At 40.9% G+C, this 23,761-nt stretch overlaps 1 protein-coding gene across 8 annotated transcripts in view; it reads left to right on the top strand.

Annotated features, from left to right (window-relative positions):
• Window positions 1-23,761, top strand: part of APBA1 (amyloid beta precursor protein binding family A member 1) — a 1,810,703-nt gene that overhangs the window by 1,022,620 nt on the left and 764,322 nt on the right. For 6 of the 8 annotated variants that reach the window (XM_044064359.1, XM_044064355.1, XM_044064358.1 and 3 more), the window contains one exon: window positions 17,793-17,864. The exons of the other annotated variants lie outside the window; for them this stretch is intronic. The gene's annotated coding sequence lies outside the window, so the exon portion shown is untranslated. The remainder of the gene's footprint in view (window positions 1-17,792; window positions 17,865-23,761) is intronic. 8 annotated transcript variants of the gene reach the window in all.

The raw sequence follows: 23,761 nt of genomic DNA, 5'->3' as shown, positions 1-23,761 counted from the left end.
TTAATATGCATTTCAGGGGAGACATACTCTGATGAAGAGTATCTTAGTCATAAGCCCCTGACTTCAAGAGCCTAAAGGAGAGGTTATGGATCACAAATTTTTCAAATGTCATAATTAACTTTGGGGAGATTCTGGTAGCGAAAGGAAAGTACTCCATGGTAAGGTCTGCTTAACATTTATGCTGTCCTTTCTCTGTAGCGAAATTGCAGCTTCCTGAGTATTCAGATTTTTATAACTGTTTTTTTTTTTTTTTTTTTTATGCCCTTTGCTGGGACTATCTTGAGTATGCAGTAATTTTCTTTAAACGTATGTTATGGTTTAATCAGCCCAGCTACACCCACCTGAATGGCAGAAGTTGTCAACTAATCTTGTATCTGTCTGGACATCAGGCTTTGTATAGATGGGTGTCGCTTCTCAGCAGCCCAGCTTATTTATCCAAAGCAGGGTTACTTGTTTTTCCTCCTTTTGCTTATAGCAAAGAGGCTGTATTAATTAATAAAGCCATCAGGTAGATATGGATTTGGTGAGCAGATTGTTTTTCCCTTTCCCCTTCACCATATATGTTCTTTAGGCAGTTAATTCGGACAATAACCCCACTGGTGCTGGAAGTTGTAGCCTGTGCACTGAGCTGTAAATACAGTTCTTCATTCAGAGAAGGAAAGCTTCTGTTTGGGCAGTTATCCTTACATTCCAGAAGGACTCACTGACAGACAGTTTGTATTCCTAAACCCTGGCTCAGCTTTGTGCAAGTGGATAAGTAGCTCTTTGCGGCTCATGTATGCCAAAACTTGTATTTAAAAATCTAAGCAGGTGTGATCCAGATGTATCTTAATTCCTCAAATTGGCAAATTTGTATTTATTTATTACTCTGCCCCCCCTCCCACCCATCAAGCCTGGCCACTGATCAGTCTACTCACCCATTCATTCTGTCAGGATCAAGATTCATAATGACCATTTGTTCCATAGGCCTGAGAGCAGATTGTACCAGAAGTGCTTTCATCTGAGGAACAGGGCATTTCTTTTAACCCATCCACATTCCAAAGATATGCAATAGATGGATTGGACACACTAAATTGGCCATAGGTGTGAGTATGTGTGCAGGTGTGTGTGGTGTGGAAGAACTACCATGGCAGGGCTAGCCACCTGGCAGTGTAAACCTTGGCTGTAGATTGACAGTGGCGGAGTGACACCCTGACTCCATGTGCAAAAATGGGGAAAGGGGGTTGTGGATGAATGGATGAAGTCTGTTACTTAAATGTTTGATTTCAGTCATCAGTGATTTGCCAGAAATCCACAAATTTTAGAAACACACCAAAATGTAAGGCAAAAATCTGAGCATCCTGCAAAAATCTGGACAGTTGAGAGGTATTTGGGATTGTCATTCTTACACTAGTTAGACTACAGACAACAGTAAAGGAGTAGCGTGCATTTTAAAGTGAAATAATTCTAAGTGGTACACTTGTTTTACAGCTTTTTAGTCAGTGATGCATACATTTTACTTTTTGTACAGGGATTCACAGAGCAATTGTAAGGTCATAAAAGTTTGAAATGTAGCCCACCCAGCACACACACACACACACACACACACACACACACATACACATACACAGTATCACACTTGATGCCAGAGATTCAGCCTGGAAGAACTGGAAAAAGGAATCCCAACAGTACAGAGCCACATCACAAAGTTTTGATTTTAAGGAAAGAAGAAGAATTGCAACAAATACTGCAAAAGTCCTGTACCTTAGAAAGAGGAAGGAAACTGGTCAAGACCCTGTCAGTTTAGGAAAGAAATACAGTGCATAACAGGAACATTAAATAACTCTTTGACTACCAAAAATGAACCAATAACATTGAATCACTCACCTTTGCTAATGATTATGCTCCCTGTTTACAGTCCATCATAAGCAACATAACTAAAGCCTTTCCAAAAATGTATTCCTCCTCCAGTGAAGACCAAGAACCTTCATCCCCTGACGTATACCCTCTAGCCTCGTATGCAGCAGCCTTTCACTTCTCTGAAATTTCAGTAGAGGAGACCAAGTCCCTACTTCTCAAACTAAACAATTCAGGATCTCAATCCAGCAGTCTTCCTCCCACCTTTCTAAGACTTACAGCTGAAAAAAAATTGCTAAACCACTTACTTATATCTTTAACCTGTCTCTCAGCTTAGGCACTGTCTTACCAGCATTCAAACATGCAGGTAAAATCTCTTAATTAAACATACTTCTCCTAATGGGTTGAAGGATTATAGACCTATTTCTACCCTGTGCTCTATTACCTAAATATTTGAAAAACTTTTATACAAGCGACTACTTAAGTACATTAACAGCCATGGCCTGTTATGTGATGCTCATCATGGCTTTCACAATGCCTTCAGTACCTTTACTGTCCTGATAATGGCCAATGACACCCTTTATTGCAACACGAATGAGAAACTTATTACTGCAGGTCTCTTTGTTGACATGACAAAGGCTTTTGAAACAGTCAACCATACCTTCTTTACAACAAATTCAAGAGAGTCAGCTTTGGAGATAACTTTCCAAGTCCATAGCAGTGTCTCATCCTGTACTGCCAGTAAACTTAAAACAGGTGTACCCCAAGGGTCTGTGTTAGGTCTTTTTCTCACCTCTCTGTTTATTAATGACCTTCCTATGGAATTACCAAATCTTAATAAATTAACAATGTATGCAGGTGTTATGCCACTCTGACCTGAAAAACAGTTACAGGACAATTTCACTCAGTTATGCACCTGGTCCACTACTAACAAACTACTTAACCTTAAGTAAAATAACATTATGGTCTTTACTTCAGCCAAGAAATTGTACACTATTCATCCTATTCTCTTAACAGATCTTAATGGGAGCAGAGTATCTTATGTCACTGAACAGAGGTACCTAGGCCTGATACTTGACCCTACTCTTTTTTACTCCACGTACAGATTTTGTAAAGTCCTTGCTCAACTGAAACAATATTACAAGATCAGTTACATCCTTTCACCCACTGCTTACAGGGCTAGTGCTAAAATATTTTAATACTCAAACTTTAATAAGGCCTTCCTTTTCTAGTTATACATCCAACCCAAAATACTCAAAGAATACAGACTGCCTATAATAAAATCTGCAGATTCATCGTAGTAGCAAACCTCCAGATGCACCATTGCTATTTGCTAGAAAAATCCAAATAGCTTTCAGTGGCTCATAAGGCCACTTTTCTTCTAAGCAGTCTAATTTACATGGTGCTAAATATGGTCACTGCCCCCCCACCAAGAGTGAAACTGCCCTTACAAGACAAACCTTATTGTACTCAGAAGAACATAGGACAACAGTTTCTCTCTAGTGCAACCTCCATTTAAATCTGTTGTAGGTGAGAAAGCCTTCTCTTGACTGGAATCCACTGCCTGCCTACAGATGTCAAAAATGAACAAAAAATTAAAAGCTTCAAAGATGCACTTAAAGAACATCTCTTTACTGAATCGACCTGAAAATGATACCATGAAAATTGATGGGCAAGTTACCATCTCATATCATAAGCAATAGGATACAGTTAATACACTTTTGTCAGCCTCTTAATGTGTCATATGCAAGTATTTCACATGCACACTGGAGTTTATGTATTCTACGTATGACTGCACTTACTGTGTGCATATCTTAACTTGCAGTTTGCACATATTTTTTTCTCAGTGCACTCTAACTGTATCTGTTAAGTTTTCCTCATTCTTACTGTTATGTTCTGTATTTTGCTATGTATTCATTTTGTATATAATAATGCTGATTGAAAGACTGTGATGTGTTTTCTGCTCTTTGAGTTCAGGTCGTGGTTGTAAGGGGTCAGTAGACCAGTCCACTTACCTAATGATTAAATAAATGAATACACTGATAATAAATGAAAACTTTTCAGGAGGAAATAAGAGTGATTTCACAAAAGCCAGAATGGTTTGCAAACAAATGGCTTTAGGCTGTTTACGTTATTGATATGTGTGGCATTCATGGGATCGGCTTCAAGTAAAGGAAAAGTAATCTACTGCGAGACAAAACATGGTATTTGGGTCCTGAAATGGTATGACTGTTAAAATGTTAGTGCTGTTGAAGACTGGACTCCGGACTGTTTGCTGTAGTCCAACATACAGTGATTGCTCTGTTACAGAAGCTATGTCCAAGTGTTACAAGCTGTGCTAATGTTTTGGTTTACTTACATGTGTAGTTCACTGGAATTTGGAAGTTTTGTCTTAGGTTTAGTGACAGGATAGTGGGCTTCTATAACTTCTCAGGTTATTACCACTGGGTCAGTTACAGAGTTTCTTCACAAAATAAAAATAGGTCTGGTGAGATATTAGGGAAAGTCTTATGTCCATCAAAAAACATTCCACCCCAGGGCATTGTGAACCCAGCATATTAATGCTGAAGTCACCAAAGATAACAATATATAAGTATTCTTATGTGAGAAACGTGGAGCTGTGGAGTTCTTGGAATTCCATTATGGTACTCAGGAGCTAGTTAAGGTATGGCTGTAGTGAGTTTACACTTTTTTCCTTCCTTTTTGGCTACTTACAGCTGACTTTCGGTTGCCCCTTGAGACTGTTCTCATCCAGCAGGTGTACCAGAGTCAATCTTCCTCCCCTTAAGTAAATCTCACCCATGCTCAGGACAAGTGAAGAAATGGAGGTGTTTTTGGTACTCTTGTACTGCTGCAGAGGTGCCTTAACTTCCCCTTATTTTAGCAAGCACTTGCACATCTAGGCCCAGCCTTGCAGTGGGAGTTGCTGGTTTATCAGCCCACTGCAGTAGCAACACAGGCACTGCTTGTCACCACACTATAGTGTGGTCTGTAGTGTGATTGCCGCCACACTATAGACCACACCCTCACCACATCGCCATTCTCTGCTAGAGTTCAGCAGTATGGTGTATCTGAATACATGCCCTCTGCACCAGGTTGGGCATTCCAGTCCTCCTCTTGCCAGTGTTTCAGATGCATTCAATGCTTATTGAACACATGTCGTCTAGGCAGTAGTTTGGGTTGTACCCCTTTGTGCAACAGCACTGGCTAAGTAGTGAGTTTATACTTGCGAACAAGTAATTCATTAACAAATCCAATAGGACCGTACTTATTAGTGTCTGAAGGTGTTCATAGATAGGTACTGGGCTGGCTTACGCCACCCAAGAAAGTTATTTTCCTGTGCCCCTGTCGAGCAGAGCCACAGAAGTGATCCCCATCCACTCGTCAAGATTTTTCTTGAAGAGTGCTAATGAGGAACTTTGCTTGACATAGATGGGTAACTTGTTCCAGAGTATAGAAAGTCTCTGGGACAGGAATCTATTCCTCCAGCATGTCCTGTTTATTGTGGTGACAAGGTTTAGGTCCCTAGAGCATGTAGCTCGGAGGGATTGGGATTTCTTTTGGTGTAGCATGTCCAACAGCTTTGGGTTTGACATAGCTTTATATGTTAGGCAGATGTCACCTCGGAGTAGGCGATATGCTATGGAGTAAAGCTGGAGTTTTTTGAGATGGTCAGTGTAGGTCATCTGTTTGAGGCCAGTAATCCTCTTTGTGAGGTACATCTGTGGCCTTTCCAGCTGCTGCAGATGTCTTGTGAGGTACAAATCCAAAAGGGGCATTGTATTCTATAATGGGTCTAATGAGTGTCGAGTAGAGGTGAACAATGACCTCTTTTTTCCTGGATGAGAACCCTTTTGTGATGAGGTGTGCCACGTAGAAGGATTTCCTAACTACTGTGGCAATGTGATTATCAAAGGAGAGACTACTGTCCACCTGGGTCCCAAGGTCTCTTATCACACAATCGGCGTTAAGTATACTGCTGTCTATGTGGTAGTTCATGGGTACAGAGTTTTTACCAAAGGGGATGACAATGCATCGTTTGGCATTGAGCTTGAGGCCATGGCTCTGACACCAGGCATCTGTCTCAGTGAGGCCCTCCTGTAGGATGTTCACATCATTTGGGGACTCTACTATGGCTCCTAGTTTGCAGTCATCTGCGAACTTCGTTAGCCAAAGGCCTTCTGTGTTAGCCTGTACTTCAGAGAAGTAGATACCAAACAGGAGAGGTCCCAGGACTGAACCCTGTGGTACTTCACTTGTCACTGGTTTGAAGTCAGATTTGGAATCTGCAACTTTTACAGTGTGGGTTCTGTCAGTGAACCAGTTTGCAATCCATCATGTGATGTAGGGATTTATACCTAGTTTAGTGAGTTTAGCTGTAATTCCAGAATGGGGGATGGTGTCGAAAGCCTTGGCGATGTCAAGATAGGCTGTGTGAACCACCTTATCATCGTCTACGGCTTTGGTGACTGCCTCAAAGAAGTCAGTCAGGTTCAGGAGGCATGATCTGCCTTTCACAAACCTGAACTGGGTGAGGTCCAGAGTTTGGAGGTTACCAATGTCTTTTGTTTACGAGTTCCATGATGATACGTTCCATGGCCTTACAGACCAGGCTTGTCAAGCTGATAGGGCGATAGTTCCCGGGATCAGTGGTGGCTCCCTTTGTGGAGTAGGATAACTGTTGCTGTGCACCATTCAGTGGGCACAAAGCCTGACGTGAGGCTATGCTATCGGTCTGCCTGGGATGACGTTTGACAGACCACAATGCTTTGCCAGAGATGGCCTGCACCTGTCACCCCTGGAATTCAAAATGTTGGCCAAGGCTCTTGCTGCCCCTATAGGGCCTTTTTTAGGCAAGGCTCAAAAAACAAACCCACCACCATAAGAACTACAGGTAACAAAAAACTGAGGGCAATGCTACTCAATGCTAGGAGTCTAAACCTCAAAATGCACTCACTCGAGGCACTCATCAAAATGGAAAACATCGATATCTGTGCAGTGACTGAGACCTGGTTCAAGGCTCCCGAGAACACCCCAGCACTACCAGGCTATAATTCATACCACACATTTCGGCCACAAAACCCAGACTGAAACACGAAGCGCAGAGGTGTGTCCATATTCATCAAGGACAGCCACACCTCCAGGCTAGTTGCAAAACACTATACCTCTGAAATCATCCAAGTGCAACTAACCCAGGGCAAAAATGCATTCCAAATTGTAGCTTGTTATAGATCCCCCACCATGACCCAGGACCCTCACTCCTCGTTCCTGGGGACATTGGAAAAAATGAGGCTTCAACCAAATACCATATTAATGGGTGATTTCATCTACCCTAACATAAACTTGGAAAACTACTCTTGTACTAACCCCCTTGCTCAACGATTCCTGGAATTTATAAACTCTTAACGCCGTGGATCAACTTGTCAACACCCCCACCAGGGGCAACGATGTTCCGGACCTGTCCTTTACCAACATGGGTGACCGGTGCTCAATGCCCGAGATCAACTTCTTGCTTGTTAGATCAGACCATAAATTAATCACCCTTGATATCCACATGCCGACCGCACCCCTACACAAGGAAGCCATCGTAAAAAGATTTTCCAAAGCGAACTTCACGCTTCTCAAAACTGAGGTGACTAACTTCACAATGTCCCTACAGATGGATAACACAGTCAATACAGTCACAAATGCTGAATCCTACACAAATGCACTCTAAAAGCACCTGCATGAGTGCATGGATCGTGCTATCCCCAACAAAACCAAGGCACTATCCTCCAAAAAAAAGGAAGCTGATCTGGTGGTCCCCTGCCATTAACAAACTCTACAACAGAAGGAAGAAACTGTTGCAAAAGAAAGTAAAAACCCAGGTATAAAGGAACTCACTGACGGGCCTCAGTAAGAAACTAAGATCTCTCATAAAATCCTCCAAAGCTAATTTTGAAAGAAAAATTGCCACGGATTCCAAAGACAATCACAAGGCATTCTTTAGCTATGGCAAGAATCTCCATGGCAACATCCTGATCTGCACCGAGCTACAACAGAACGGCACAAAATATACAGAGCCAACTGATATTGCCAACATATTGGCAGATAGGTTCAGTGCAAACTTTACTCCCCTTCAACCCCCAATGGGCCTGTAACCATAGCAGATGGTTGTAGAGCCCCGGCAATCACAAACACACAGGTAAAAATGGCACTCTCTAAAGCCAAAAACTCAGCATCCATGGGACTGGACAACATCCCAGGCTGCATCTTACACGAACTCCAGAATGAACTAGCCCACCACCTAAAATCCATGTTCAGTCACAGCCTCACCACAGGCTGTGTGCCTACAGAATGGCTCACAGCAATGGTTATTCCACTCCACAAAGGAGGAAACACCACAGACCCCGGGAACTATCGACCTATTAGCCTGGCAAGCCTGGTCTGCAAGGCCATGGAGCATATCATCATGGAACTCATAAACAAAGACATTGGTAACTTCCAAACTCTGGACGCTGCCCAATTCGGATTTGTAAAAGGTAGGCCATGTCTCCTAAACCTGGTAGACTTCTTTGAAACAGTTAATAAGGCCATAGACGAGGGCAAGGTGGTCCACACAACCTACCTGGACCTCGTTAAAGCCTTTGACACTATCCCTCATTCAGGAATCATAGATAGACTCATCAACCTTAACATAAACCCGTACGTCACAAGATGGGTGGCCAACTGGCTCCTGGACAGAACCCACATGGTAAGAGTTGCAGACTTCAGATCTGATTCCAAACTAGTGACAAGTGGAGTGCCCCAGGGTTCAGTCTTGGGACCCCTCCTGTTTGGTATATACTTCTCTGAAGTGCAAGTGAACACCAAGGGTCTATGGCTAACCAGGTTTGCAGATGACTGCAAACTGGGTGCCATTATCGATTCCCCTGCCGACGTAGACATCCTGCAAAAGGGCCTCACCGAGACAGACACCTGGTGTCAAAATCATGGCCTTAAGCTAAATGCCAAAAAGTGCATTGTTATCCCCTTTGGTAAAAACACGGTACCCATGAATTACCAAATAGGGGGAAGTTCACTTAACACAGAAAGTGTGATAAGAGACCTTGGGACCCAAGTGGATAGTAACCTCTCCTTTGGTAATCACATTGCCACAGTGGTCAGAAAATCTTTCTACGTGGCCCACTTAATCACAAAAAGGTTCGCATCTAGAAATAAGGAAGTCATCGTTCCCCTCTACTCATCACTTATCAGACCCCTCATTGAATACAATGCCCCATTTGGGATGTACCTCACAAGACACCTACAACAACTTGAGAGGCCCCAAAAGTACCTCACCAAGAGGATTGCTGGCCTCAAACAATTGCCCTATGCCATCCGGCTCAAGAAACTCAAACTCTACTTGGTCGCATACCACTTACTCCGAGGAGACCTCTGTCTGACATACAAAGCTATGTCAAACCCGGAATTGTTGGACATGCTCCACTTGAAGAAATCCCAGTCTCCCGGAGCTACACGCTCTAGGGACCTAAATCTCACCACAAAAATAAATAGGACATGCCGGAGGGATATATTCTTGTCTCAGAGACTTCCCTTGCTCTTGAACAAAATTCCCATCCAGATCAAGCAGAGCTCATCATTAGCACTCTTCAAGAAAAACCTTTATAAGTGGATGGGTGATAGGAAATTCACCCCTGGGATTATGTCTGGGGCACTGCTCAATAGAGGGGCAGGAATTTAACAGTACATGGGTACGAAAGCCAATACACTGTTGGCTAGGCTTGCTTTGGCCCTCAGGCCGATAGCCTAGTACCTACCTATGAACCTATGCTTGAACATGGTGCTTAGGTGGGGAGCCAGTTCGTTCTGAAGTTCATGTAAAACGCAGCCTGGGATGTTGTCCGGTACCATGGATGCTGTATTTTTGGCTTTAGAGAGTGCAGCTTTTACCTGCGTAGTTGTGATTACATGGACTCTGCATTCTTCCTGTATTGATATGGGCCCCTCATTGGGGGTGAGATGGGGGTAAAGTTAGCACTGAACCTATCTGCCAGGATGTTGGCAATATCAGTTGGTTCTGTAATTTTCGTGCCATTGTGCTGTAACTCAGAGCAGATCTAGGTGTTGCCATTGAGATTGTTGACATAGCTTTAGAATGCTTTGTGTTTGTCCTTAGAAACAGTGGTGATTTTATTGTAATAGCTAGCTTTGGAGGATCTTATAAGGGATCTCAACTTCTTACTGAGGCTGACCAGGGAGTTCCTCCACTCATGGAATTTTACTCTCTTTTGCAACAGTTTCTTCCTTCTGTTGTAGAGTTTGTTTATGGCAGGGGACCACCAGATTGGCTTCCTGTTTTTGGAGGATAGTGTCTTGGTTCTGTTTGGGATAGCATGATCCATGCACTCATGTAAGTGCTTATAGAGTGCATTTGTGTAGGATTCAGCAGTCGTAACTGTACTGTCCATCTGCATGGGTGTCATGAAGTTCGCCACTTCTGTCTTAAGAAGCATGAAGTTGGCTTTGGAGAAATTTTTTACTGTGGTTTCCTTAATGGGTGTGGGGACGGGATGTGGATATCTAGGGTGATTAGCTTATGGTCGGATCTGACCAACGAGGAGTTGACTTCAGGTGTGGAACATCGGTCACTCATGCTGGTAATGATTAGGTCTAGGATAGTGTTGCCTCTGGTGGGGGTGTGGATAAGTTGATCCAGGGCATTGGAATTTATGAATTCCAGAAAGCGTTGAGTGAAGGAGTTGGTACATGAGTAGTTTTCCCAGTTAATGGTGGGGTAGTTGAAATCTCCCATTATTAGGGTGTTTGGTTGAACCCTAATATTTTCCAGTATATCAAGTAAAGAGGAGTGGGAATCCTGGGGCATGGTGGGGGGGGGGGTCTGTAGCAAGCTACAATGTGGATTGCAGTTTTGCCCAGAGTTAGTTGCACTTGGATAACCTCGGATGCATTATGCTGAGCAACTAGCTGGGAGGTTTGGATATCCTTAATGAATATGGACACATCTCTGCCTTTGGTGTTCCGGTCCAGGTTAGATGGCCGAATAGTGCAGTATGAATTATATGCTGGTAATGCAGGGGTGCTGTCTGGAGCCTTGAACCAGGTCTCAGTTACTGCACAGATATCGATGTTCTTCATTTTAAGGAGTGCCTCGAGGGAGTGCATTTTGAGATTTAGACTTCTAACATTGAGTAGCATTACCCTCAGTTTTTGCTTGCCTATTCCTGTTACGGTGGTGAATTTGTCATTTGAACCTTGCCTAAAAAAGGCACTGTAGGGGCGGCAAGAGCCTTAGCCAGTATCCGGAATCCCAGGGGTGACAGGTGCAGGCTATCTCTGGCAAAGCATCGTGGTCTGTCGACCATGTTGTCCCAGGCAGACAGATACTGGATCCCCTTAGAATGACAGAAGGTTAGCCAATTGTTGAAGTCAGTCATTTTGTCCTTGTACTGTGGTATCATTTTGGGCGATGGCAGGATACTACTCAGAGCTAGGGTCATACCTACCTGGGCTACAAGATCAGAGAGCTCTTCCGTGTATCTTTTCATGTAGTCCAGGGAGGTACGTCTCAGGTCGTTCACACCAACATGGACAATGACAGGGTCATATTTGTACTTGTTGTGGAGTGACCTGAGTGCGTGGGTTATGTGGCGGATCCTGGCACCCAACAGGCAGCTGACAGTAACCTTCTCCTTGTTTAGCCTGGTGAGTGAGACATCAGTGTGCCTGACTGTGGAGTCACCTATGACTAATGTGTTGGGTACGTTGTTTTGCCTTATGGACTGTGGTTGAGTGGCACACTGAGTCTGTGGGCTCTGTGTCATTTGGGATTTTGTTGGGGGGTGAAGGTTGCTTGCGTCTCTGCTTTGGAGGTCTCTGTTGCTTGACCAGATTATTATTGAGAGCCTCCACGAATGTTTGTGTTTATATGTGTGGATTTTGGTGATGTAGGTTTAGTGGGGCTATGTGATGAGTGTGGTGTGGTGCAAATATTTACCTTCTCCTCTTGACTGTCAAGTTCAGTCTTGGTTGGAGAGAGCTTTACCTCCAGTTTGGCTAGATAAGTGCATCTCTCACAGGTTGTAGTGTTGGGTAGTAGGAGGAGAAGGTTGTCTGTGTACGTGAGCCAATTGCTACATTGCCCCAAGATGCCCAGATTCATCAGATAGACAGGAGAGAACTCTGGCAGCTGACCCTTGGACATGCCTGAATAAAAAACTGTTTTCATCTAGACAAGTGAGGAAAGTGAGTACAAGAGCTGTTTTTCACTAAGTAAGTGAGGAAAGTAAGTACAAAAACTGTTTTCCTCTAGTAATGATGAAGGCTGAGTGCTGTAGTAATTTGCAGCTTATTTAGTGCTTACAACATGTACTGAACAAGTGCTGAGCACAAATAAGCAAATTGAAGTGCTAAAACTAAGAATCTGTATGTGAATTAGACGAGTTACAGGAAAGAAACAAGTGCAAATGCGGGCTTTTAAATCGGGAAGTTGAGAGAGATGGAAAAACTGCCCAAACGGCCAATAACTACAAAATTCTGGGCCAGAAACCACTCCTTATGTGGTAGATAGGTTACCTAGTGCTTGCCACTCCCACTGATAAGCTAGCAGGCTTCCCCCTAACACAGGCTTGGGGGGGGCTCAGAAGCTTACAAACAGTCCTGGATACAGCAAATCTGTATCTAGACTAGACTAGTTACAGGAAAGGGGGGAAACAAGTGCAAATGTGGGCTTTTAAATCAGAAAGTTGAGAGAGATGGAAAAACTGCCTAAACGGCCAATAACTACAATTTCTGGGACAGAACCACTCCTTATGTGGTAGATAGGTTACCTAGTGCTTACCACTCCCACTGCTAAGCTAGAAGGCTTCCCTCCAACACAGAAAAGCTTGGGGGGGCTCAGGAGCTTTCAAACAGTCCTGGATACAGCAAATCTGTATCTGGAGTAGACTAGTATGGGTGTATAATTTAGTAAATTGGTTGCTTTCTTTGAGAAACATGCCTCTTCCACTAGCTCACATTCTAGGTCAATGATGTGTTTTTTTTTTTTTTGGAAAAAAAGGATTTAGCTACATCTCAGAAAGGGTACCACTGTCAGAGATGAGAGTTATGCTTACTATTCTGTGACTTAGTTGCGTCATACTTGTTGCATATTCTGCCTCATTTATAAGCTTTGTTTTCAGTGTGTGTATCTTGGCATTGTCTTTGCTTTAGCTAAGATAAGAATGCAAGTACAGGACTCCATTGCCCATAGCTGCTTCTGGTGGGCCTGGGCTGCACTCTGTATCTCCAGATAGATGGATTTCTTGTGAGACTATTCAAAGCTGAGTATGTAGGTCAGCTTATATTTAATATATGTAATACCCCAGCACGTGTCTGTCATGTAAGATGGTAAGTAAGGTGTAAATTAAATGAACTTTCTGTGATAAGAAAGACAGCTAAGATAAAACTTTGGATACAGTGGGTCTAGTTTACTTTGCTGTCAGACTTGATACATGACTAGAGGTCATAGGCTCAAATGGCACCTGCTTAAGTGGAAATGAAAAATGTAGTGGTCAAAATGACAAATGAAGATTAAAAAGTTCTTTTTATAGTGTATAGTTGTCAAATTGGGGTACATTTTGTCATGTACTAGAGCAGGCAATGTTTGTAGAAATGCACAGAAAGTTGAAGATTGTTCAGAATGTGAACATTGTATTTCTAAAGTACATCATAGATCTAATGGGTAAACAAACTGTCTTGGCATTCTTACTGTGCCTTTCGAGCACCTCATTAATAGAAGTGCAAAGGAACAAAGTAAATGAGAAAGGACAAAAGGATACGAGTGTGAAAAAGGTGTGATCAGAGATAAAACCAAAGTGTAGAAAAACCAACACACATACAAACACTAATAGCAAACCAGTACTGGTTTACAGGCGTGACATAATAACAGATGTGAAAATTACTAGCTGCAAAAGCTACCTTCATTGATTAAAAACAGCTGTTTCAATAATTTGATTAGTGGCTACATAAAGTAATGCATCACAGACTTGCTGTTTTGCCAGTAAATACGCACACTGTAAAACAAATAAAATAAAGCAGATAGAATGGTAACAGATGATGCAAGTCATATCACTCTTAACTGTTAGCTGGGGTGCTTTAAACAGGAAGTGCAATGCTTTAAATTGATTCAGAAAGGTTCAGTTTACATGCTTAGATGTTTTTTGGAATTGTAGGCTCTTATCCCAGTTCTTAATAATCAGAATTAAGATAAATACAAAAAGGATTCTCATCTTTTAGTTGTTTTATTTGGCTTGAATTTACATTCGTTCATCTCAGCTGATGAATAAGACTGTACTGAGGACATATGAGGAAAACCTGATAAAAATATGTATTAAATTTTTAAATGGAAGAAGAAAATAGAGTGGTGCTTGCTGATGTTTCTTAGTCATGACTTTACTGACTAACTTAATGATAGCAATAAGTCTGCCATGGTGATTGATGTGCCATTAACTGACGTGGTCACTTCTAATTGTTATATGGTGCCTTATCTGAAAGGAAAAACAATCTTTATCCACTTTTGCATAAATCATAAGTTACTTGCTAATTAATGTGCGGCTTGGATTTACTGTAAGGTAATTGTAGGACTGGAGAAATTCTATGTTCAGGGAGGGCACACTGCTGCACTAATGAGGATCCTCTTTGTACAACTGAAAGGGCATGTGATGCCATAGCAAACGGCTGAGATCTGCTAAATAAGGAACTCATCACACAGAAAACTTTTCTACAAACTAAATTTTAGGAGGCTAATGTTTGTGGTGCAGTGTGTGTATGACCGAGTTATAGGTCATTAAGGCTGATCCATCACAACCCAGCTCATTGAACTATAAGAGTCCCCTGCAAGACCTGTGTTAGAACTTGTCCCTAAGTTTTCTCACTTTCTCTGATTGGAAGTGCAATTGCACTTTCCCTACCTAGCCTTCTTCTCTCTCTACTCTAAACTGTATTTCCATACTCCACTTAGGTCCCCCTGGATACTACTCAATCTACAATGTTATCCTGTGTACATAATGTAAATATTGTAAATAGTCTGCTTTCCCTTTTCTCCCCTCCCTAATATCTGTATTTGTACTGCCATCACAAGACTCAGATTCTATGTAACCATTGAAACATTCATGTCAACACATGACTCACATGACCAATGTACCACATCATGTCTCTGATTCATAATGTAACTGTATCTTTGAATCTTAATTTTAATCTGTTGTATCTTCATGTTTACTATGTAATGTGCAGCTTTTCTCCCCGGGCCTCCACTGAATAAGGCTCCAGAGCCCAGTGGACCTCCTCGGTCATCAAACTGAAATAAATAAATAAGTTTTACGGATTCAGGTTCAGGATTGATGATGTGGAAGTTAATGACACTTGACGATTCTGAATTTGGAAGCCCTGCCAGAAAGACTGGGATCAGCGTCTGCAACTTAAGATGCATGTTTTCAGAATATTGGAGTGGTAATGCAGCTCTGCACTCTGCTTTCCTCACCAGTTCTGCTTCTCATTATCATAAACAGCTGTCAAGTGAGATGGAATAGTTTTATTGTACCATATGCTTGCTCTGTAAAAATGCTTATAATTTTCAGCATTTATTCATTTATATGGAGTCTGTATCACATTATCGAACAAACTATTTAGTGAATGCCTATTCATCAAACTCTAATTATTGAAAGCTCTATCCATCGAACAATGTTTTAAGCGAATGTTAACCAGTAGGTCAGTCAGCAATCATCACAAAAGTAACAGTATTTAAAACCCACTCTGAGGGGGGGGGTCTACACTCCCATGCCCCCACACCCCCTTAACTAAATATACCAACTCCGAGAATGCACTACAGTGGGGAAAAGGGCAAATTTCCGATGAAGGTCAAGTGTTTTTTCCCCTGAGAAATTTTTTGCTTAAATGAATGTTCGATGGATTAAAACTTTTTCAAATAGGGTACATCAAAAAGGTGTTCGACAAATAGTTCTTTTGACAAAGTGAAGTAGACCCACTTCTATGCAGTCCACCATTTTGCTATTACACTGGATTACAGCATCTGGCTTTGAGTTTATACTGCCCTTATGCCTTCTTGTTAATATGCATGGTCTGTTCTTTTCTGAACATGTCATGCCAGATTGTAGCTTTAATTTTGGGGCATTTTGAGGTAACAACTGACCTGCTTTGCCTCACAGTTAGTGTTTCTCTGAAATATTTTTTAGTCCTATACTTGCTTTTAATCTGAGGGTTTTATTTTGAATTCCTCTAACTGCTGGACATGTTTAGAGTTGGTGTGAAAGCAGTCAGCCAAAACAGTACTTTCCAACAAAGCAATCTAATTTGAGTTTCAACACTGTATTGCTTGTAGTTAGGTGTGAATTTTCTTCCTCATTTGTGTTTCATTCCTTATGAGAGTAGATTCGGCTAAAGGACTAAGATTGTCTGTGATATTATGTCCCTGAACAGTGAATTTCCAGACATTGCTATCACCACAGCTTTTGCACAGATGTCATTGTGATATCTGATTCAGACCTTTTTAAGGAAGGGTGTGTACTGTATGTATACAAATCTGTCTTTGGAAAGACAAGTTTCATCGGTGGATCTCTGCCTGGTACATATTAAGAAGTAAAAGTTTTGAAAGAAGCATGCAGCCAACTCTGTGGCTCAGAGAGAGCTAGACCTTTAACTATTACACTGATGAGCCAAAACGAGCAGCCCAGGCTCTGAACGAGTCTTTGGGGAGGTATAGGAGTGCAGAGGCATTGTCTCCTTACCTCATCCTGTGTATAGCGGCTGGGATTTCCATTCCTGTTATGTTCCCCAGTAGAGATGTGGACTACTGAAAAATGTTTTCTTAGAAGGGGAGAAGGCTACTAGAGGACTTACATCAGTTATAGGAATGTGACAGTCCCTCTCACATGTTCATTGTTCAATATCGTCCTGGGTGATACCAGATCTGCACATGAAGAAGTGATGTGGCAAAACCCATATACATGATGGGCATGCAGCCTGCCTGAGGCAGTATCTTATTTTTAAATAGTTGACAGGCTTGTGAGGAGCAAAGAAAATATGTTTTGATGAGAAAGATGAAAACAGGATTTGTAACTTTTTATTTATTTATTTATTTTTTACAATTTTTGTGTGTTTGAAAAGGTTGTTGATAAAGTGAAGGAATTTTATAATACACATAAAGGATCACTTCATATGAGCTAATAAAAGCCATGCATTGATAGAGCCTGTGGTTTCTTCTCTGCCCTATTAACAGGGACATACCCAGGAAGCCCAGAATTCAGAGTGTGACAGGACAAATGTGAGAAATACTTCAGTTATCAATACCAGCTCAGAATCTGTTTTTTTTTTTGTATTGTTTTTTTTTTTTGCAGAGATTATTTAAACAACAAGCTGTTACGAACCAGATAGTGTCACAGCTAGCAATACTTTTAAGCAATTAATTATGGCATACATGAATCTGTCAGCTTCTGTCATTAAAAATCTTTTATATATGTGTGAGCTGCAAATGTCTATAAAACTTTAAGAAGCTGATTTATTAGCACCTTTCTGCCATGGGCCTCTGACTGTCTGTCTCTCTGTCTCCTTTTATTTTTTCATGTAGGAATATTTCTTAGGTCATTCCCATGTAAGGAAAACTGCAGTGATTGTTGACCTGTATCCCTTCCAAGTGATACTGTCTTCCCCACCTTTGTCTTCAATCCCTTAAGAGGTTTGACCTGCTCTTGGACACTGGTGGGCATGCAGTCACAAAACAGGGATGGTTGTAATATTTTCACTGGTTTCCCATGTTGACATCATTTACCTACTGTATACTGAGTTGAGTGGGCTGATCACTTTGGTACTTATGCTGATTTGTGAGGGCTTATTTGATTTTTATCACAGTTTTGCACTTACTGTAAGTGGATTTAGTTATTTGTTTTCTGTATTTTTTGCAGTAACTACGATATGGTGATGCACATCTCTGTCAGATGGTAAAGACACCGTGTCTCTATCAGTTTCATAGACAGGTAAAGTATTAGGTTTAGAAAAAATATGCATTTGGTATGACTTGCTTTGTTTGTGGAACAGTGCTGAAGTTGCCTTTGTTTTTACATTTGCAAAACTATTTGGGCACTTAAGGAATGTACATATGAATATAAAGGGCTATCAAAAATAAAAAAATACTTTACTGTATTGGCACAAAGAAATTTGCCCCCAACTTTAACAGGTCCGACTTTCATATTTTGGAAAGGCCCAAAACGATGTTAGACCAAGCAACTTAGTTTCTTGTATTTGAAAAATGTGATCTTCCATGACAAATGAACTTTAAAATCCTGGACTATCTGGGCTTAACATCTTGGACTATCTAGGCATAAATGATTGTTTACATTTTAAATGCATTCTTAAGTGTAGTTCTGTTATGTATGTTGTTGGTTATTTAATAAGATCAATGTTTTAGTTAAATGGTAAGATTATTTTGTGTGTAAGCTGTGAGATCGTTTGATTGATAATGGTTTAAGTGAGACCATGACACCCAACCCATGTGCAAAAATGGGAAAAGGGGCTGGGGGTGGATGGATGGATGGAAGGAAGGAAATGGAGTCAGTGTTTATCATGTGAATTTGTTTAATGGTGTAATGCAGGTGAATTCATGTCTGATGAAGTTCTCATTTTAGTAAGTAAAAGTGCTCTTCACTTTCACCCATTTTTTATTGATTCTAAACCAGTCAGTTCTCCGTTTTTTTTCTGTTATTTAAGTAATTTTTGCTACCAGTGGTACATTACCTTTTGTTGGTACTGTTTCATAAGCAAAGCCATTGTCAAAAAATATTTGCTCCAGAGCACAGGCTGCTGTAGTTTTCTTTCCACAGTGTGACATGTTCTTTGTGTAGGTCTTTTATCAAGTGTTCCAGTTTTGAAGAACTTTGCAGAGTATTACAAAATCTGCATTTTTTAACCCACAAACAGCCCTGAGATTAAACAGATTTAAGGAGAAAGTCCTTTAGTGATTACATGAAACTGTAAAGATGAATATTGCAAAAGACACTGATTGCATCACAACTGTATGTGGTATATGAAAACAGTCCAATCTCTGTCTCTCTCTCTCTCTCACACACACACACACACACACACACACACACACACACACACACACACACACACACACACAAATATCAGTAAATAGTTCATAAAGCTGTGTAAGCAAGATTTACTCCAAAGGGTCAACTTTCCACTTTCATTGTTGCTGAAGATAATCTCAGTAGGATGTGTTTAGGGCTTGTGTGGGGGCACATTTTAAGGGTTACATATTTGCTGCAAGGCATTTGCTGTATGGCTAGTTTCGATGCAGCTGTGGTGCCAAGTAGAGAAACGTTGGGTTTGTGTGATTTTGGTCAAATTTCTGTGGAATGTATATAAAGCATTAAGTGGTGAGAGGGAAAGACAGACAATGTTCTCTGTTGTGAACATTCATTTAGAAGTATCCATCAGTGGATAACCTACACTTCATTGTACGAAGCACCTTTGCTTTCTCAGGGACATGCACATTTCAAGACCATTTTCAACATATCAGCTATACGCAACATGGATTTCCTTTTAAATTAAACTGTGAATGTTGCAGTATGTCATTATGTATTTATAAGAATTTAGTAATTGATTTGACTGCAGTTTACATTTGATATGACCTGTACACTTTTCTGCCATTTTTTATTTGTGAAGTTGACAAATAAATGTATATGTTCTAATGCAATTACCCATCTTTTTATCAATTCCTTTTGTTTGTGTCTAGTTAGATTATAATATTTAAAACTGTGCAGTGAGTAAGGGCTAATGGTTTTTATCTCTTGTTTTGTGGCATTGCTCCCATGTGACCATTGCTAATTAGATAAACGTAGGCAGAGTACCAAACCAGCTTTTCTGCCAGGGCATTGATTTCCTTAATACTTTATAGACATTTGCAGCTTGCACATTCATAAGATATTTTTAATGACCGATTTTAGAAGGGGAAAGTGCTGAACTAGGAGTGGCAGATCCATGTTTTTCGTAGAATTTTCCCTTGATCTTTATGATAAAGCTTGTTCAGGACATTCTATAAGAGTGTTCTGACTGACAGATATAAGTATATAAGGCAACAATGCATAATTGCCACAGTCTGTGTAGTAATGTCAGTGGTCTCTGTTCAGTAATTATTGTTACTGACAAAATATCCAAAGCTGTATATATAGAATAAAAATATGTATGACACTAGTTCTGACTAGAATAGTGTATTTAGACTGTAAGAAAAGAAAACGTATGACAAAATATGTTGCTGTTTAAAAACTGGTATCAGGAGTTATGTTCTTGAGAGTCCAGCTACTGGAGAAATTACATAATTGGAGCAAATGTTAAACTGCCTCATACCATTACATAACTTGTCCAGGCTAGGTTTCATTTCATTTTGTATTGTAATATTGGCTGAGACAGCATCATAGATGGAGTGTCTACATCCATTAGTGTTTTGGCATTTTTGGTTTGTTATATAGATTGTAGTCTGATGGAATTCTATTAGAAAAATTGTATTTCTTAACTTCAGTTAATTTAAAAAGATCTCTCTTTCTGTAACAATGACATTCCTGCCTGTGTCTAAAATCTGACTTATTCTTGATACTGAATGGTTGTAGACTAGATACCTCTGACACATAAATGACAGGACAAAGAGTGATTGTGGGGGTGGGGTGCCTGTATCTGTTATGCATGTTGGTTATCTCATCCCTGTCCCTCCAGCAGCCAGATGTTTATTGCACTTGCAGTAAGTAGTACCAAGAAACTTATTCTGGTTGTGCCTGCCAAAAATCCCAGTGGCTGTATCTCTTCTGTTTATTACACCAAATTGGTGGATTCCCAGATTGCACTGAACTCTTTCAGCATATTTAGAAATATATATATATATATATATATATATATATATATATATATATATATATATATATATATATATATAGATCACCTTTATATGATCGTCACCGCCGACACACTAATCACACACCAAAAGACCGACAACAAAAATACCGACAACGCAAAACACAAAACCATTACACCAACACACTACACGTAAACAACACAGTACACTACATAACATATCCACTATCCCTAACCCAAACCCTAACCCTAAGGTCCGACACTACCGCACACTTACCCTACCTGCACCCTAACCCTAACTCACTTACCCACCCCTAACCCCAAGGTCCGACACTACCGCACACTCACCCTACCTGCACCCTAACCCTAACTCACTTACCCACCCCTAACCCCAAGGTCCGACACTACCTCACACTCACCCTACCTGCACCCTAACCCTAAATCACTTACCCACCCCTAACCCCAAGGTCAGACACTACCGCACACTCACCCTACCTGCACCCTAACCCTAACTCACTTAACCCACCCCTAAACCCACAGTCCCTCACTATCGCACACACACCCTACCTGCACCCTAACCCTAACTCACTTAACCCACCCTAAACCCACAGTCCTCACTATCGCACACTTACCTGTCCGCTCCCTAACACTAAATCCCTCACTCTATCGCACACTTACCGAGTCCGTTGGGTTCTCACCTTGTCGGTCATCTGCGTTGTCGGTCTTTTCGTCGTCGGATTCCGTGTCAGCAAACGCGTTGTCGGGCATCTGAAGGTGACCCATATACATATATATATATATATATATATATATACATACATATACATATATATATATATATATATATATATACATACATATACATATACATATATATATATATATATATATATATATATATATATATATATATATACATACATATACATATACATATATATATATATATATATATATATATATATATATATATATATATATAAAATTCTAGTCTCCCAGCAGGACAAAAGTGCTCTTCAGCAATTACATTCTGCTTGCCGAGCACTCAAGCAAATTTGCAGTCTGCGGCTACTGCTCCACCAATACAGTATAAAAAGGACTCAGTACTGCAAACTAAACAAGGATATACATTTTGAGCCTCAAGAACAGGGTCAGTCCACCCAGGCATTCTACTTGTATGTTTTATGAGAGTGAAGATATTACATCAGTATTTCTTAGTAGTTCTCAGCTTGCTAATAAAACTGACTGTTGTAGCCTTGTGTCCTCCCCACCCCCCAGTACAGTAATCCTAACTGTCCAATAGACAGTATACATTTAATTCACATCCCTGTGACTAAATTAACCATCAAGCAGCCCTCTCAGTGCTTTCTGCCTTAGTTTGTATCACTTGGAGGCCCACCTGTTTATTTGCATCTCTGTACATTCCCTTTCATTGCTAATGTATCTCCCTACACTAATCTGTGCACAAACTGGTTACTAATCAGCAAGTCAATGTGAAGACACACTCCCAACCTTAATAAACTTTGCTGTCTCTTCTCTCCTTCACTTTACAGGTAGTTTGAATTATTACTTACCCCCTCTGAGGCCTTCACTGATTTCCACTGATTGCCTCTCTGGTTTCTTTGCATTCCACCTGGTTTACACCCCTTGTGCTATCTCCCTCCCCCAATACAAAGTCTATATTAGAATCCTGCTGAGCATGGAGCCATCTTTAAATTTCTAGTCTCCCACCAGGACACAAGTGCTCTTTAGCAATTACATTCTGCTTGCCGTTAAGCCATTAGACCTCAGGAATTTGTCTAAAGTGTTCAGATTTGTAAAGTAATACTTAGTTTTTTCTCTTGTCTTGGTTGGCTCTGCCTCGCTCCGTTCGCCATCGCTAACGCTCTGACTCTCTCCGCTCCCCTGCCCCCTTTTCCCTCCCGCCCCCATTACCTCTACATCTATAGTCATCACAGCCACACCCACAGCTCACCCTCACATCACCTCCACCAATCACATTTCCTCAAGTCATATCACATTATACACACCAACTTGCTCCACACAAAATAATCCCAATCACTCTCATTCCCACTAGGCATTTTTTTACATCACCCACACTACTTCCCCATCCACATATAGTGCAACCCTATAATTCCTATTCAGACCCCCCCCACCTAGAAACAGTTTAAACTTTATAACCATTACTGTCACACAACTAACTCTAGTCTGTCTTCTCATAATTCTTTACAACACCACAAGTTATCACTCTAACAATATCTCTAAACTTAGTAGCACAACACTACATTATGCACTCTCATATACAGATACCACACATTATAATAATATCTGCCCACAGTTATTCAAGAACTACATAATGGACCAGTTCAGAACTAAACACATATGCTCTCATTCCTACTCCAAAAAAAACACAATACTTTCTCACACTCCTCACCAAACTCCAACATCTGTATAACCATTTTAACTCCAGGCTCACCATAAGTGGGGATATCCACCCCAACCCAGGCCCAAATCCATCCTGTCCAACACAAACTTCTCCAACACAAATGTCAGAACATAACACCCCCACTTTCCTCATCCCTGGGCAAATCAACAGCAGCAGCAAAACTAACCATCTTTTAATGCTAAATATTAACATTAGAAGTATCAAAAATAACATACCTGAACTCCAGGCCACAATAGCACACTACTCCCCAGACATAGTTGCTTTAACAGAAACCTGGCTAAATAAAAACATAGCTAACTCAGAAGTTCTCCCTACTGGCTACAGTATCATTAGACAAGACAGACCACTTCGTAAAATGGGTGGAACTGCCTTACTGTACAAGTCCAACTTAACTGTCCGTCAATTACCAAACTCCTACCCCTCTCCCAATAATTGGGACATATGTATCTCACAACTTCAACTTCACCTTAAAAAGGTCATCACTACAATTGTGATCTATATTCCACCTGGTAATACACCTGCTAGCCTTGAAGACTTCTTATCATGGTGGTGTTCTACATACTCACAAGAAACCCTTATTCT

This window comes from Protopterus annectens, chromosome 2.part2, assembly GCF_019279795.1.
Source record: "Protopterus annectens isolate FY-2018-M chromosome 2.part2, PAN1.0, whole genome shotgun sequence".
In the NCBI taxonomy this organism is placed as follows: Eukaryota; Metazoa; Chordata; order Ceratodontiformes; family Protopteridae; genus Protopterus; species Protopterus annectens.
This window is presented reverse-complemented; position numbering and strand designations above follow the sequence as displayed.